The 16,413-nt window shown below is 37.6% G+C and overlaps 1 pseudogene; it reads right to left on the reverse strand.

Annotated features, from left to right (window-relative positions):
- Positions 1-11,524: 11,524 nt before the first annotated feature.
- Positions 11,525-15,520, reverse strand: LOC118835038 (annotated as a pseudogene).
- Positions 15,521-16,413: the final 893 nt, after the last annotated feature.

The following is a 16,413-nucleotide window of genomic DNA, read 5'->3' on the forward strand; positions in this document are numbered from 1 at the left end:
AATAGAAAATTTGACTTTCAAACACAAGAATCAAGAGAAGCATGAAAAGGTAAACAAGAAAGAGAAATCTTAAGGGACTTACTAAAGTTGAACTGTTTTGTTTATATTCCTGCATAGAAAGATGGTGTGTATGATTCATGAGACCTCAATATCATAGTAGCTGAAAGGAATATGCATATATATATATGTATATATATATATATATATATATATGTGAATGTGCATGTATGTATATATGTATGTGTGTGTGTGTGTGTATATATATATATATATATATATATATATATATATATATATACAGAGAGAGAGAGAGAGAGAGAGAGAGGGAGAGAGCGGACACATGATGAGTTGAAGATGAAGGGAAGATATCTAAAAGAAATAAAATCAAATTAAGGGATGAGAGAGGAATATATTGAGAGAGGGAGATAGGGAGAGATAGAATGGGGTGGATTATCTCGCATAAAGGTGGCAAGAGGAAGCAATTCTGTGGGAGGAGGGGAGAGGGCAGGTGAGGGGGGAATGAGTGAACCTTGCTCTCATCAAATTTGGCCTGAGGAGGGAATACCATACATACTCAATTGGGTATCTTACCCCACAGGAAAGAAGAAGGAAGAAGATAAAAAAAGGGGGAGATGATAGAAGGGAGGGCAGATGGGGGTGGAGGTAATCAAAAACAAACACTTTGGAAAGGGGACAGGGTCAAGGGAGAAAATCCAATAAAAGGGGATGGGTTGGGAAGGAGCAAATTATAGTTAGTCTTTCACAACATGAGTATTGTGGAAGGGTTATACATCATGATACACATGTGGCCTATGTTGAATTGCTTGACTTCTTTGGGAGGGTGGGTGGGAAGGGAAGAGGGGAGAGAATTTGGAACTCAAAGTTTTAAAAACAGATGTTCAAAAACAACAAAAAAAAAGTTTTTGCATGCAATTGAAAATAAGATACACAGGCAATGGTGCGTAGAAATTTATCTTGCCCTACAAGAAAGGAAGGGAAAAGGGGATGGGAGGGTAGTGGGGTGACAGAAGGGAGGACTGAATAGGGAACAGGGCAACCAGAATATATGTCATGTGGGAGTGGGGAGGAGGGTAGAAATGGGGAGAAAATTTGTAATTCAAACCCTTGTGAAAATCAATGCTGAAAACTAAATATGTTAAATAAATAAATTTTTTAAAAAAGAAAAAAATCTTTTAAAGCATTTGTTTCGGCTATTCCTTTGCATTTTATATTCTAACTTACATTGTACACATATGTATCAGTTCTCTCAATCAACTAAGTTTGAGGTAGAGAGGAAATATGACTTTTTTCTCATCTTTATACCCAAAGTAGCATATAACATAGCCTTGAACATACTATAGTTTTTTGGTTTTTTTTTTGGAAGGGGGAAGGCAGGGAAATTGGAGTTAAGTGACGTGCCCCAAGGTCGCACAGCTAGTAAGTGTGTCAAGTTTCTGAGCTGCATTCGAACTCAGGTCCTCCTGAGTCTGGGGCTGGTGCTCTACTCACTGTGCCACCTAGCTGCCCCTACATAATACAGTTTTAAATTGCATCTCCATATTCTATCAACATGCCTTAGCATTGGCTGTCCTTGGCTTCTTTTGAGACTCAGCTCAAATCTTGCCTTCTGCAAGATGTTTTTCCTGTTTCTTCCAACTCCAGATGTCTTCCTCGTTTCAGATTCTTTTGCATTTGCTCTGCATATTTCTCGTATGCTCCTATTTATTTGCATAATGTCTCTTACATTGGAATGTAAGCTCTTTGAAGGCAGTGGGTTATTTTTGAAAACTTTCTCTGCATCCTTAGTACTTGGCATAGTACCTGTCACAAAAGAACTTAATAAATGTTTGTTGATTGACTAATTTAGATACACGTATTTTGCATGACTTCATATGTGTAATGGTCATCACATTGCTTGTCCTCTCAATGGGCAGAGGGAGATAATTTTGAAACTCAATATTTTTAAAAATGAAAAAAATAATTACTATTTCTGAGTAACATACATATGTATGTTCTTGCCAAACAAGCAAATGAACGGATGAATAAATTGATGTTTGTTGACCAACTGAAATAAGCAGCCAGGTGGTACAGCTGATAAAACATTTATTTGGAGTCAGGAAGACCTGATTTCAAATCATGCCTCAGTTACTTTTTCTCCGTATGACCCTGGGCAAATCATTTAACCTCTGTTTGTCTCAGTTTCCTCAACTGTAAAATAGGGATAATAATAGCAAGTAACTTCCAGGATTGTTGTGAGGATTAAATGAGATAATTTTTTTTTCTTTTTTTTTTTTCTTTTTTTTTAGTTCATTTATCTTTTTTTTTTTCTTTATTTATTTTTAGTTTACCACACACGGTTCTACATAGTTTTGAGTTCCAGTTTTTCTCCCCTCCCTCCCCACTCCCTCCCCAAGACGGCATGAAGTCTCATATAACTGTCATGTATAACTTCGCATTGAATTAATTTATGCACTAGTCAAGTCGTGGAGAAGAATTTTGACCAATGGAATGAATCATGAGAAAGAAGAAACAGAACCAAAAAAAAAAACCCCAAAAACAAAAACAAAAGAGAAGCAGAAAAGGCGAGCATGTAGTGTGCCTCAGTCTGTATTCAAACTTCGCAGTTCTTTGTCTCGATGAAGATAGCATTCTCCATCGTGAGTCCCCTGGAGTTGTCCTTGCCCCTTTAGGTTGCTGAGAGAAGCGCAGTATGTCAGAGTTGGTCCTCACGGAATCCACATATCTGTGGCTGTGCACAACGGTCTCCTGGCTCTGCTCCGCTCACTCAGCATTATGTCGTGTAGGTTTTTCCAGGTTGTTATGAAGTCTGCATCATCCCCATTTCTTATGGCACAATAGTATTCCATCACCTTCATATACCACAGCTTGTTCAGCCATTCCCCAATTGATGGGCATCCCTTTGCTTTCCAATTCTTGGCTACCACAAAGAGAGCTGCTATAAATATTCTTGTATGTATGGGTCCTTTTCCCGCTTGCGTGATTTCTTTGGGATACAACCCTAGAAGTGGTATTACTGGGTCAAAGGGTATGAACATTTCTATAGCCCTTTGGGCATAGTTCCACACCGCCCTCCAAAATGGCTGGATCAGCTCGCAACTCCACCAGCAATGCAACAATGTTCCAATTTCCCCACATCCTTTCCAGCATTTATCATTCTCCTGATTTGTTATTTTAGCCAATTTGACAGGAGAGATGTGGTATCTAAGAGTTGTTTTGATTTGCATTTCTCTAATCAGCAGCGATCCAGAGCATTTTTCCATATGCCTGTAGATAGCTTTAATTTCTTCCTCTGAAAACTGCCTGTTCATATCCTTTGACCATTTCTCAATTGGGGAATGGCTTGTATTCCTATATATTTGGCTTAGCTCCCTGTATATTTTAGAGATGAGGCCTTTATCAGAGATACTAGTTGCAAAGATTTTCTCCCAGTTTTCTGCTTCCCTCTTAATTCTTGTTGCATTGGCTTTTTTTGTACAAAAACATTTCAATTTGACATAATCAAAATTATCCATTTTGCATTTTGTAATGCTCTCTATCTCTTGTTGGGTCATGAATTCTTTACTTTTCCACAAATCTGATAAGTAAACCATTCCTTGCTTTCCCAAATTACTTAGAGTATCAACTTTTACTCCTAAATCATGAACCCATTTTGACTTTATTTTGGTATATGGTGTAAGATATTGGTCTATGCCCAGTTTTTGCCCTACCATTTTCCAATTTTCCCAACAGTTTTTGTGAAATAGTGAATTATTAGCCCAGAAACTGGCTTCTTTGGATTTATCAAAGAGTAGATTGCTAAACTTGTTGATTTCACCTACTTGTGTACCTATCCTGTTCCACTGATCCACACCCCTGTTTCTTAACCAGTACCAGGCAGTTTTGATGACTGCTGCTGTGTAGATAATTTATAGCACAGTTCTTAGAACATAAAAGGTATAAGTGCTGTATAAAGGATACTGCTATTATTGTTTTTGTAATTTCTTTTGTTGTCATTTTATTATTATTACTATTACTATTAAATAAAGAATAAACCTGGGCTCTATTTTGTATCATAACTTCCTTGTACAGCGAGTCCTAATGGCATACTCAACCTGTTTAGCTTTACAGTACATTTATAGAAATCACCAATAGTATAAATAAGAATACACTTTCTGTGATCTTTGCATGCCCAATAACCTTGGGGTTCTCCTAATTTCTTAATAAGCATTTGATAAAAGTATTAAATTGACCATAACAAATTGTCTTCTCACGTCTGCCAATGCACATCAGGGATCGTTGGACGAATCTTTGCTATACCACTCTAGTTAGCTTGTTCAGCTGTTCTTGGTTGCACCAGGCCCATATGCAATTAGATCTGTGTATGCCTTTTCATGGTAATGATTTGGGCTTTGATTTATGATACCATTTTCTCTTCCATCTGAACCACTTCAGTCTCTAGTGTCAAAGTTTCTCATTTGCTATTTGCATCGATGTTTTTGTGTCCTAGAATCTGTTGATCAGACGAATTTCTTGGAGAAAATATTTCTTTCCCTGTGACTCAGACTTTGTATCTTCACTCAGAGTAACTCTGACGAAGTCAGTGTAGAAACTCATAAGTATGTTGTCCAGGGGATACTTCAGTGTATTGTTCTTCTTTAGTTCCTGTCTGATGTCTTTGGAGTTACTGTGTGCTAGGAAGATTTCAGGGTATAGTTCATCCAGAGAAGTACAGGGTGATAGTGTTGAAGACCAGTTTATCCCTTACCTCTTTTTATAACATTTCCAACACTAACTCCACTACTCATTTTCACCTCTTATGCTACCTTAATATATATGGCTTGGCTTTTGTTTGGCAAGAACATACATATGTACACACACATACACACACACGTGTACACACATATGTATATACACATGTATGTATATGTGCGTATGTGTATATATGTATACACACACATATATATGTATATATACATATGTGTGTGTGTATATATACATATATATGTGTATATACATACATACATATACATACATACATATATATATGTGTATGTGTGTGTATATATATATATATATATGACATTCCTTCTCCTTCACACACAGATGGTCTCCCCTGTGTGGAATGCACTCCCTCACCTCTTCCACCTTATAAATATATTCCTAGCTTCCTAAAAAGCACAGCTCCAGGCATCTCCTATATAAAGCTTTTTCTAATTCCTCTCCCTGACCCCAGTTATTGGTGTTCTCTCATTTTTTGAAATTATTTTATATTATTTCATAGAAGAGCCATCTTGGCACAGTAGAAATAGAACTAGCTGTGAAGTCAGAGGACCTGGGTTCAAATCTCATCACCAATGTTTAATTCCTGTCTGTTCTTGGGCAAGTAACTTAAACTTCCTAGTTAAGTAAACACTGAAACCCTTCAGTTTTCTCATGTATAAAATGATGTGTGGGCAGGGGGAAAAGTTAACTACTTCACTTCTGAGGTCCCTTTCTGCTTTAGATCTAGGATTGTGTATGTGTGTGTGTATGTGGATGTGTGTGTGCATATGCACACACATCTATCTACCTATCTATCTATCTATCTATCTATCTATGTTTCTATGTATCTCTCTATCAAGACACAGAGAGAGTTGTATTTACTAACTTGAGTATATGCTATATTCTCACCATTCTCTTTTCATACACCCCTCTCCACCCTCACAGTAAAATATAAAATCTCCAGGTACAGACTCTGCTTTCACTTTTTTAAACTTTTATCCCCAGTACTTGATATATTTCTTGGCACAAAGTAGGTTTTGTTAGAGGTTTGCTGAATTGAATTGAATGATCTTTACCTGATCCTAGAAGTCAGGTGAAAATTAACCAGCTTTATACCATGAAATGAACTACTAGTTATATAGTTATCTAATTTAATTGTCTCAAACTCATTTCTTTAGTCATTAATTTATGATCTTGATCAGTCAAAGGTAGATCATGTCAATGATGATATAGGGTGTTCCTATCATTGGGACAGAAATTTGAAGAATGATGAGGTTTTTTATTTTGAAGTCATATTTCTCAGAAGTCATTTCTTTATTCCTATGCCAGGAATATCTATTTTAAGGAACCTGTTTTTGAAAAAAAATTAAGAAACAAAACAACAACATCAACAAAAATTAAGTTATAAATGAAACATTGTGGTATGTCACTTTGTCTTTTAAATTTCAGAATAGCCATAATTTATCTGCTCCAAACAAGTTTTCTATTTTTCCTTTTTACCAAAGTCTTTCCATATTTTTGTTTTTGTTGAAGTCTTAGGGTTCATTCATGGTAAGAAGAGCTCTTTTTTTCCTGTCTCATTTGCATAATGTTTCTGGTAGTGTTTGCAAATTCACAATGATCCCTGGCATTCTGGGTCACTGCTCATTACTGTTCCTAAAGACTGAATTATCTTTGAATGTCATTTATTTATTAATTTTAAAAATAAAAACCTTTTTAGTAGTAGAATAGATGTTTGAATTTTTTTCATCATTGTTTGATTAGATACTGTCATATCATATTGTATTGTATCATAACTAGATGAAATAAGTTAGCAAGTCACTTTCTAATCTATAAAGAGTGAAGGTATTGTATTTAGGGAACAGACATTTTGCTCCTTGCTTCTAAGAACACATCCAGAACAAAAATTATTGATTTTAGAGAACCAAAAGTCCTGTCATCTAGTACTGTAGGACTCGGAGTTAGGAAGAACTCGGTTTAAATCCTACCTCAGATACTTTCTACCTGTCACCCTAGCAAATAACTTAACCTTTCTGTGCCTCAGTTTCTTCACTATAAAATGAAGGCATTGGATTCAATGCTTTATAAGATCTTTTCTGGCTCTACATGATCTTTTCATCATGACTTTTCTTTTTGTGGTGGCAGAGGGTAGACATAATTTTGGAGAACAAGGTCAAAGTCATAAATAATTAACCAATTTAACCTTTCCAAAAACATTAATCTCCACTAAAGTCCTACTCAAATCCCTCCTTGTGTTCTGAATGTCATCCTGGGTCTGCAAAGACCACACAAGTTGAATGCAAATGATGGCAGGTCCTACTAAGCTGGATATGCTTCAGCTCTGAGCCTGGCAATGGATTGTGTCTCTTTCAAAAAGCTCTAGTGTCTTCCAATTGCCTCTGTAACAAAATGCAAACTCTATCAGCTGGAATTTAAAGTCCTATACAGTCTAGCTCCCAACTTCCTTTCTAGATTTATTGCATATTATTCTTCATCATGTATTTGTCCACCAGTCAAATGGCCTATTTGCTGTTCTCTGAACTTAGTTGTCCTCGTCTTGCCTCCTTACTTTGCCTTCACATAAGCTGATGTCTTTGCTGAAATGCATTCCTTCTTGATCTCTGCCTTTTTAAATTGCTAGCTTCCTTTAAGACTCAGTTCAGATTCCTACACCTGGGTGAAGCTTTTCCTCATTCTGCCAGTTATTATGCAATCTCTTTAGTCTCTGCTTTTTCACTGGCTGTTCCTCATGGCTGAAATGCTCTTTCTCCTTGCATCTTCCTCCTAGCTTTTCCTTTCTTGCTTCAAGACTCAGCTAATGCTACCTTCCCCAGAAGGCTGGTATTTCTGTAATCTTCCTAGGTGTTGCTTCTGAGATGACCTTCCATTTATACTGTATATATTATGTATATAAATATATGTATATGATATATGTATGTATATTTTGCATATATATATATATATATATATATATATATGTATAGTTATTTGCCTATTATCACCTCTACTAGAATGTGAGCTCTTTGAGTTGAGGCTGAGGATTCTATTTCTCTCTGTCTCTGTCTGTCTTTGTCTTTCTCTTTTTGTATCCTCAATGCTTACTGCCCAGGGCACATAGAAGAAAGAGATCTGTTTATAGGTGGAACTTCTGCATCTCACTCTTTTTGCTCTTCCAGAAACCCACAATGGAGGATACAGGGTCTTTCCTGCACCTGTGCTGATCATTTTTCTGCAACTTTGGGGTATTCACACCACACTTCGAAGACTATTGTTCTAGAACAATTAATACGATGTCTTTTAAACAGTGAATATAGTCTTTAACTGAATTAACTAGCAGGAAGTTTTGCTTTTGGGGTGGCATGAGCAGGGGCATATTTAGCTGTAATAATTAGCAGACATGAATTCTACAGAAAAGCTTTAAGGTTCAGAGAAATAGCTCTGAAGTATAAACTTGTTCTGTAGTTTCCAATGACAAGAAGGTAGAACTATGTTGATAGGAACTCTGACCAAAAGATAGCAGGGCCAAAAAAGCGCTTCACTGAAGGCTTCTGACCAAGAGATCTAATGGATTTGTAGTGGTTGGGATTATTTTGCTTCGTTTTGTTTTTGAAGAAATTAAGCAGCAACTTAAAGTCAATCAGAAAACTTGTTTGGAGGGAGGGAGTTAGAACACTAATTATTCCTGTTTTGTACATAGGTCTTTATGCTCATTAAAAATATGTCCTGAGTGATATTGTTGTTCTGATAAGAACAGGTCATTCAAAATAACTTTATTAATCATGTAAAAATTTAATTCATTTAGCAAATTAGTATATTCCTTATATTTCTGACCTATTTGCAAGATATAGAATAGGTTTATGCTACATGTTTGAAAAAATCACCGTCTACTTTTATATAACCTGCAGCTATCAACCCCAGCTTTGAATATACTAACACAGATCAGGTTCAATATTAGGGACATCTTTCAAAAAATCATCTCTTTGGCTATTGTTCCTACCCCAAGCTTCTCTTGAGAACAATGGATCTGTTCTCAGATTTACCGATTCTCTTCCTCTTAGTCTCTGACCCTGAACATGAGAATGACCCTCAACAGCCTCTTTCATGCTCAGTAAAGAACTGAAGAAGGTGATAAAACTGTGTGCTTATCTCTTCATAAACTTGCTTCATTATACTAGAATGGCCATCATATGGTGATGGCCTTCGGGTGCTATAACTAACTGAAAACTTTTGAAGCCCTAACTTTGGAGACATCAAAGACCAACTTTGCTGGACAAATGGTTTGTTCAAAGTCCTAAACAAAGGGCAGATGTCAATTTGCTTGGATAGTATCTCTCCACATGGAGGATACTGGAGAAATAGCTTCCAGGTTAATTGAGATGATGTGTAAGAGAAGTGACTTAGAGAAAATGTGGAGTATTCTTGGTCATTTTGTGACTGGTTCAGGTTGACCAACCACATGGTTGGGAGGAGCCTTTTTAAATTGGCTACAGAACTGAAACTATTGGCATATTTAAGGCAAAAAGTTCTTTGCTATATTCACATCTAGAGGAACATGATAACTCTTTATCTTATAGTGAAATATAATGCTATAAAAGGAAATTTCTTAAGTCCTTTTTTCCTGTGGCCGTATAGCCCCTGAGAAGCAGTCTCCTTGGACTTTTCACTTGTTATTTTCTATTATAAGCTCAGGGAGCGGAGTCTCCAATCTTTGTTGGAGGAGTAAACCATAGGAATCCAGGAGTCAGAATGCAGGTTGCTTGTTGCAACCAATATGGACACCCCATGGAGCATGAAGTGATTTGTGAGAGTGACAACCATTGTCTCAGTATTCAATTTGGCATGCATCCTGCATCTGAACATGAAACTATTGGAGCCAATGTTACATAGGAACTCCCTACAAGTGAGTATAGAGGAAAATACATCTTGGAGGTATCAAGAGAAATGTTAGTACATGTGTTCTTGCTATATATTTGAAGTAAATAACATTTTATAAAAACCGATTGATGTTAAGTGGTTAAATGAGGGTGCTAGTCACTGGCATCCTAAAAATGAGGGAAACACAATTGTTGGGGGCTTGAGATTACAAAGAAAAGCTAGATTCCCCAGACTCTCAAACCCAGATACAAAGATGAAGACTTCCTGACCCCGAAGGAGTGGGGGCTGAGAATATAATAATCCAAAAGGAAAACCAAAACCTTCTGGCCTATTCCCCACTTACCAAAGAAATAAAAACCTTCTAACCAGGGCAGAAAGTCTTTGCCCAGTTCCTTCCCAGGAGGGAAATCTATCCCTACTTCTTTGAGGGAATAAATCAGATAAGAATCATTAAGAACACAGGGTATTGTTAATGTATTTTTGCTTAATGGGAAGATCTTTGCCATCCATTAATAGGCCCACGTGACCTGCCTGGGTCACAGGGAAGACTGAGTCACATGAGTCTGTGGTGGGAGAAGCTTGCTAAAAGGGTAGAATAGGAAGGGGTAGAGTAGGAATGGTGGAGTAGAGCTGAGAGGAAGTTGGTCAGAGCAGCTAGAGCTGAGAGAGAGAGAGAGACAGAGAGAGAGAGAGAGAGAGAGAGGAAGCAGGCAGCTAGCTATGAGTGTTCGTTTGTGATAAGGCCCTAGCAGGAGGAAGGCTTGGGGAAGGCGGTGCCCCCTGCATTGTTATTATGTATAGACTTCTTTGTTGCTATGACGGATTTGGCTTTCTGGTGTGGGAATTCAGCTTTCTGGTGTTTGAATAAATGTTTTGGTTCTGTCTTCCATATAGAGAGTCTGTTGTATTTTGTAATTCAGATCTATGCCAGCATATTCATAGCTACCATAGGCACTGTGAATATTGTGTGTACATTTATGAACACAAAACTATCCCCTATTAACCTACTTGATACACCTTGTGACTACCTCTTTATATCAAGGGAGACTTATTCTATTCACAATACAAAAACTTCCTCTCAACCATTTGGTCCATGTAGGGACCATTCTTCAAGCACCAGATGTTATATACAGAAAAAAAGCTCTTTCATGCTCTTGTCTTCATCTGAATAGTCAGAGGTTTTCAGCTACCTATCAGGACATTGCCAAAATGGTGGATCTATACTACAGTACACATGTATGCATACCCATAAATAGAAAAATACACCCATAGCCCAATAAAGGAGGTGCCAAAAGGCCCCAAATATGACACTACCCTTTGGACATTTATTATACGTTGTGACTTGACTAGCCTTTTGGTCTATACCAGTAACATTCACTTTTGTATAGAAACATACAAATTAATGTCTTGGCCAAAAAAAAAAAATGTAAAAAGGACCCTTCTTTTTCTTAATTCAGTCAGATGAAAATAGTTGTATTAATCTCCCATGATGAAGAATGCCATGCATGGCAGATGTCTGTATGTAGCATAGAGAAACAATGGCTAGACGAGTATTTGTATGAAAAATATATAGGTAACTTAAAGGACTGCAAACAATCTCAATCAATAATGTGATTTGGCAGCTAAAACAACTAATATTATTGAAGTCTAAAGCAAAGTTCTAGCCAGAACATAATTTGGGGCACCTCATCTTATGTGATCAAACTGAAATTCTTCCAGAAAAGGACAATCAGGTTTGTGAGGAAACTAAAGACCAGCTGATAAAAAAGAATGAAGATTAGTTAGAAGACACAAAACCTAGAGAAGATAATGCTTAGGTGGTATGTAATAGTTGTCATTATCTTTCAGTTTGTTTTCTATTATTTTATTGACATTTCCCAATAGCTGGTTATTTCTTTTCTACACCATGCTCTGAAGATTCCTTGGCTGTTTTTGCTCTGATTCGAAAAAGATAGGCATTAGCCTGGGCCATTGTAACAACAATGTTGCTAGCTGCTGCTGGGGAGGTGAAAGACCAACAACAAAAGCACACAGAAAGGCTGCTAGCATAGGTTCTTTGATCTGTTTTTCTAAGGAAAGCAACTTTAAGGGGTTTGCAATCTCAGTTTAATTAAACATACATATAGTAGAACCTCAGTTTATGAATTTAATTTATTCCAAGACTCTATTCGTCATGAGATTTGTTTGTATTGTGAAGCCAATTTTCCCATAGGAAATAATGTAAAGTTGGATGATTGGTACTACATCCCCAGAAATATTCATATAAAAATAACTATTCATAATTTTAAGTAAGTTTTTTTGTCTCTAAAGCACCTGAAATACAATAGCAATGATTAATACACAATATAAACTGAAAATAAAACAATTGTTTTTCCCCAAGGCTGTGACTGACACACAGATTTATTTGGGATCTTTGTACATTTAAACCAGTGAGAGTAGCCTGGCTCCATGCACTCATTTTTGGTCTTTAAAGTGACAAAAGGAAGAAAAAACCCCAAACCCCCGTACCGCACATCTCTTCTCTTTACTTGCCCAGGACAATCCGGAGTGCCAAGTCAGTCTAGGCGCCCTGGCGTGGAGGAGACCCTACTGGGCAGGGGCTAGCATGGAAGACCAGGTCATGTGGGTGGACGGGCAGCAGCAGAGGCAGGGCACTCCTGCTCTCACCTCAACTCAGATGGCAGGAAGGAGGTGGGGGCGGGGGTGAGGAGGGACCAGGCCAAGGCCTGTGAGCAAGGGGGAGGGGCCCGCAAACAGGGGAGGGAGCATCCTCTTCAAAGCAGCAGCAGCAACATATTCAAGCAGGTTCCCTTCAGGCCCGTGGATCTAAGCTAACTTGGTATTTTTAGTGCAGCCCTCCCTGCTGAGCATCAAGTTCTCTGCACCATTTCCCCTGGTCCAGGCCAGGGTTATAGCTTGGAAGGAGAATCACCTTCCATGAGAACATGGGGGATTTCAAAGTTGGGAATGTTCTGTCTTATGCTACTTTCACTAAAAGTAAGACTAACACTACTACTGCCTTCACTTATTTTTCATTTTTTAGAATTACTTTCACGTTTTGACTCACTGACTTTTTTTCAAGTCCAAACATGATGTTTGTACTGCGAATTTTTGTCCTGCAAGACAAACTTTGCGAAAAATGTTTCCTCATCCAGTGAAGCATACATAAACCAGGTTACTCGTAAACCAAAGTTCTACTGTATATCATTCACTTAGTTCAGGGGAAAAAGTCAGCACCTTGAACTTCAGAGCCAATACAAACAGAAATTACAAGCATATATTATATAAACAGAGCAAATGACACACAGAGATCAACAGAAAGGTCTCTCTCTGTGTGACCAAAGAATTATGTAGTTACTAAAGAGAGAGGCACCAACATCTGGGTTTTCAAAGCCAGGGGGCTCCAGTGGCTACCCAGAGTCTTGTCTAGTCAAATCACATGACAGTTTTCCAGTGAGTGAGAGCCTCAAAACAAAAGGCCAACTTCAGATCTTATATAGCCTTCTCAAGGTCAGAAGGCATCACAACCATGCCACTCAAACCTAAGTGAACTAGGCTTTCCTGTTTCTTAAGTGGGTCAAAGATTCTTGATTCAATCAAAGAAACAAAAGACAACAAAAAGTCCACTTTGCTTTCCATTACATTTGAAAGGCAAGATCCATCAAAGGTACTTGATTACATTAGCATCCTAAAAGAGAAAACAAAACAGTCTCACCCTAATTACAACAACAGCTATTTAGAGATTAACAAATGCCTTAATATTTTTTTCATTCTTGGTAATGACCCTAGCTTTCTCTTTTTTACAGACATTGCTGATGTGCATAACTGATTCCAAAAGCTGAGTTGCCAACTTGAGTTCTTCAGCAGAGCTTTCTCCTTTTTGAGTGAAGATGGTTTTTCTGTGAGGATATTAAAAAAAACAACATTTTAGCTACTCTAGATAGACATTTTAGATATTTTAGCTACTACACATTTGGTGGGATGGATTGTAAAACTATTGAGCTGATGAAGGTATATAGAGATTTCTACCAAGTCAAATCCTCCACCAGCATGAAATTTTGTATCATACCTAACAGTAAAGCATCTTAGTATTGGGAGCATAGGACCAGATGTGGGGCAAAGGACAATTTGCCAAGCTTTTTCTTGCTGAACATTTTGTTTCCTGATTTTCCTGGCTGGCTGCTTCAGTCGTGTGGCAACTCGTGTTTGACCTGCGGAAATGGAGCTTCAGAATCATGCCATTATAGCTGGGCACACTGGCTTTTTAGGGTTTGCCCTATAGTGTCCATACCCAAACACAAAGGAAAGTTATTCCTAACTGTTTGAAAAGCTGTTATGTGCAAGAGGAATAAAACATTCTCCTCTCTAGAGGGCCAAAAAAATGGATGGAAATTGAGGTTCAATGTGAAAAAAAAAACATAAAAAAGCCTACTTGTAATTAAAGCTATGAAAAAAGAGAATGGGGGATGTCTTTGGATGAAGGAAGTTCCATTCTATCTCCACTTCCTGGAGGTTTTCAAGAAGAAGCTTGATGAACACTTCTTAGGAATTCATATTAGAAATGTTAAATACTTAGGTATAATTTAGGATAGATGATCTCTGAGGTACCCATTAATCCCAAAAGTCTGTGAAATCTAGAGAAGTGTAAAGATAAGTTTAGTTCTCCAAAACATCTAGGATTTAAGTTCCCTTACAAGTATTTTTCTTGGGAGCTAACATGTCTTATCAGACAAAAGCCTCAATGTGAGTATACATACAAAGAAAAAAAAAGGTACAACTGTCTTTTTTTTTAAATTTTGAGGCCTATAATTATAACACCAATTAAACACACAATTGTTGAACAAAGAACAGAATTTATTTTTGTAGTTATGTGGGAGAAGGTGAAGATGGGTCGATGCCAGATATTTTTTTAATTTCCATTTCAGAAGAGAAAATGTGAGAGACTGAGAGACCCAAGCATTTATTTGGGGTGAAGTGACACAGTTTATTCTCTCTTCTTCCAAAAATTTTCAGACTTCCTCTATTGGCCAAAAATAATGGCAAACAATAAAAAGAATATATCTGAGAAAAAATAATTATTTTCAACTGAATTAATTATCACTGACACATATACTACTTCAAGTTCTACAAAGTTTTATGTTTATTATTATCTGGTTTGATCTTCATAACATTCTGGTGAATACTGCAGATGCCATTCATTTTGCAGAGGAGAGTTGAAGGGTTAAGTGTCTTGCTTGTGATCACAGAAGTAGGTAGTATTGGAGGTAAGACTGAAACCCAGGTCTCTTGACTCAGTGTTCTTTCTACCAGCAGGGGTGGGGAACCTGTGGCCTCAAGGCCACATGCGGCCCTCTAGGTCCTCAAGTGCAGCCCTTTGACCGAATCCAAATTGAACTCCAAACCGGGCCTTGAGGCCACAGGTTTCCCACCCCTGTTAAATTAAACTATACTATATTGTAGCTCTTCTAAAAAGTAAACTGGACAAGCAACTGATGAGAAAAATATATATTATGAGGAATGGAAACATGGTAGGGAGGCTAGATACTTTTTACACTTTCTCCAGAATCCTGAGAATTTATGCCATTAGTGCCTTAGTAGGTTTAGCAATCAGACATATACATTACCAAAGGTTTTAATGTCTGAAATTATTATTCCTATTGTTATTCATAATAAAAATTGATAATAGTAGATTTTCGGAAAGATAGAAATTAAATGAAAGAAATTGTAGGGTTTTTTGTGGTTGGTATTTCTCCATGTCATGCAATCACTTGGTGTATTCATCCAAGTTGGGCTCATATTCACAGTCTGGAGACCTAAGAGAGTGTCTGACAACTCTTACTCTAAAGCTTTTAGAAATAAAGCTGAGGGGCTCTCTTCCCGGCATTGTCACTCATGATGCTCTCCTGATGTACTTAGCATAATAAACATCAGTCAGTCAGCCAGACATCAGTTTTTAGAAAAAAAAATCTACCAGAGTGATATAGTAAGTCCAAGACATTTCCTTTCAAAAGACAGGAGAGCACACAAAAGCACATAAAGATTCTGAAGGAAAAGCAGCCTTCAACAAAAGAGTGTCATGGTGGTGAGGCATATGTGTAGAGAAAATGTCTGACTAAAGGGTCCCAGCTCCTGGTTACTGGAAGTCCATTTTTGGGTAGATAGCTACCCTGAAGCTCCTTTCTTCTTCAGGTGGCTATCCTCCTGCTATTCGTCTGCTTCCTTGTTCATCTGCGTTTTTCCTTGGAGCCTCCTTTCCAGGGTAGCCATCTGTTTACCTTTGTGTCTCTCTATTCTTGACTGAATGTCTTGGGTCTTACTGATACGAGGCAGCTGGTGGCATGGTAGATCGAGGGCTGGGCCTAGAGTCAGGAAGCCCTTTGGTTCAAATCTGACCTCAGACATGTACTAGTCGTGTGACCCTGAGCAAGTCAACCAGCTTATGATTGCCTCACTTTCCTCAAATGAGGACAATAGCAACACCTACTTTCCAGGGTTGTTGTAAGAATCAAAAGTGATATTTGTAAAAGCACTTAGCATAGTTTTTGGCACATAGTAGGTGCTATAGAAATGTTTATTCTCTCTTCCCCTCTTCCCCATAGTTAATAGAAGGGGTTGGGATGGGGATAGGAGGAGAGGAAAAACTTTATCCCCAACTCCATTCTAGAGTAATTATCTCTCAAGAGTCTCAATGTGGGATACTGCATTGTTTAAATGAATCACCCATGAAATGAATATTATTTTTATACATAGTCTAAAAAGTTTGGCTGGTTCCTCTCA

This window comes from Trichosurus vulpecula, chromosome 1 (assembly GCF_011100635.1).
Source record: "Trichosurus vulpecula isolate mTriVul1 chromosome 1, mTriVul1.pri, whole genome shotgun sequence".
NCBI classification, from domain to species: Eukaryota; Metazoa; Chordata; class Mammalia; order Diprotodontia; family Phalangeridae; genus Trichosurus; species Trichosurus vulpecula.